General features: G+C 43.0%; 1 non-coding gene across 1 annotated transcript; it reads right to left on the bottom strand.

Annotated features, from left to right (window-relative positions):
• Positions 1-613: 613 nt before the first annotated feature.
• LOC120089629 (small nucleolar RNA R71) lies at positions 614-720 on the bottom strand. Its single transcript, XR_005485302.2, has one exon. It is a non-coding gene; the product is annotated as a small nucleolar RNA R71 (small nucleolar RNA).
• Positions 721-2417: the final 1697 nt, after the last annotated feature.

Below are 2417 nucleotides of genomic sequence, written 5' to 3'. Positions count from 1 at the left end.
TTGGCGCCGTTGCTGGGGACTACGACAATACATTGTGCTAACAATAACTTTTTTTTATTTTCTTTGTAGCTTTCAATCTCTGGCGAATTACGACCCAGAGATTGAAAGAATGTTCCGACGAAGATTGAGAAACAACCGCCAACAACAGCAATATATAACTCCAAGAATGACGGAACAACCGGAAGAGAGGGTCGCAAACACAAATAATATAATGGCCAACCCCATCCTCCTGGTGAGTGACCGCAATAGACCCATTCAGGACTATACGTCGCCCAACCTATACAATTTCTCCCCAGGAATCATGAGGCTAACTCTGGATGGATCGAGATTCGAAATGAAACCGGTTATGTTGTAGATGATTTAAACGGCCGGACAGTTTGGTGAAAGGTGTGGCGAGGATCTGCATGCCCATCTTTGGAGTTTTATTGAAATCTACAACTCTTTTGTGTTCCCAAATATCTCTACTCAGGAGGTTCGACTAACGTTGTTCCCATTTTTCTTATGCGATCAAGCAAGGAAATGGGCTTATTCTCTCGAACCAGGGGAGATAACATCATGGGAATAAGTAGTGGAGAAGTTCATGATGAAGTACTTCCCCCTGATGGAGAATGCCAGAAGGAGGAAGTTGATCACTAATTTTGAACAGGATATTGATGAATCGCTCAGTTACGCCTGGGCGAGGTTTAAGAGGCTGGTAAGAGATTGCCCACATAACAGCTTACTAGATTGCTTACAGATGGAGATTTTCTACCACGGACTGAACCCTGCATCGCAGACGGCTGCCAATGCAGCAGCAGCTGGTGGTCTACTCGACAAGACATATGATGAGGCAAAAAACATACTTGATCGCATTTCAAAAAATCACGAGGACTGGAGAGAAAGCGATCAAAGATAAAGAATTAAAGATAGTGATGCAAATAATGGGGCCATCGCATCCCTACAAACCTAAATGAACGCGACAATGAACCTAATACAAGGCATCGCAATCAATAGCATGTGAATGCAAAAAGGGCAGGTCAACGCAATTGTTCAAACGACCACGAGTTGTGTCAACTGTGGTGAAGCACATCCGATTGAAGAATGCCCAAGGAATCCACAGTCAGTATGCTTCATTAAGAATAGCCCTTTCTCTTATACGTACAACCCCGGATGGAAAAACCACCCCAATTTCGCGTGGAAAAATCAACAACAAAGCTATCAACTTATGGCGCAAAAGGACAGGCCACCACGATTTTTCTCGTGAACAAACGGTCAACCGCAAAATTATGCCAGCAGTTCCCAGGCACCGCAATCTTCATCTTTAGAGAGCTTGTTGAAGCAATACATTGAGAAGAATGAATCAGTGCTTCAGAATTAAGTAATGTCCATCCAAAATCTTGAAATTCAGATAGGACAGATTACAGGCGAACTCAAAAATAGACCGCAAGGAGCGTTGCCGAGCTCAACTGAGCTCCCTCGCAACTCTGGGGTACGGGAAAGGAACAAACGACAGCAGAAGTAGGGGAAGAACCCATCACGACCAACTCGAATGAGGTGAAGACCAAGAACCCATTTACATATGATGCAGAAGAGCCCGAGAAGATGAACCCAGAAGTTGCACCCACCTACAAGGCTCTAGAACACGAGATAGAAGAAGTACAGCTTTCCATCATTCCTCTAAAGATTGAAAAAGAAACAAAATGATGAAGAAAAGATCGCTGCAGTGGCAGTAATGTAAGGGTTAAATACTATGATCCCACCAAAAATGTGCGAGCTAGGTAGCTTCACGATACCTTGCTCAATTGGAGGGGTCTACATTGGTTAAGCACTATGCAATCTTGGGGCAAGTATAAACTTAATGCCGCTATCAATCTTCAAATATGGTCAAACTAACGCCCATGATGGAGAGTCTCCTGCTTGCAGATAGATCCCGAATACATCCAGAGGGAGAGTTGAAAGATGTCGTAGTCTCAATTGACAAATTCATCTTACCAGCAAACTTCATTATTCTGGACTATAAAGCGGACGAAGATGCGCCCATCATATTGGGACGACCATTCCTCTTGATCGGTCGCGCTTAAATTGATGTGCACAAGGGGGAGATCGTAATGAATGTCAATGGGGAAAAGCTTCGGATTGAGGCAATCAAGATCCCAGAAGACCGAGAAAAGAAGAGAAAGTCGCCTTGGACTTAGAAAGCCAGATTGAAATCAGCAGTCCCTGTGTTACTATACGACTCAACTCATCAGAGACGCAATTCTTTTGGAATATCCTTTTTTCTATCAATGATTCATGAACTCGTTACCTTTCTTTTAACTATTATCGTATATAAAAAAAATGCGATTATGGTGAATGATCGCGATAAACGGTTTTGCTAACTCTGTTTTTTATTTGACCCTCTCAATGTTTTCTTTGCAACGATTATGGTGAACGATTGC

Source organism: Benincasa hispida, chromosome 10 (assembly GCF_027475165.1).
Source record: "Benincasa hispida cultivar pf3 chromosome 10, pf3_genome.v1.1, whole genome shotgun sequence".
Lineage (NCBI taxonomy): Eukaryota > Viridiplantae > Streptophyta > Magnoliopsida > Cucurbitales > Cucurbitaceae > Benincasa > Benincasa hispida.
Note: the sequence above shows the minus strand (reverse complement) of the source record. Positions and strands in the feature narration are given on the sequence as shown.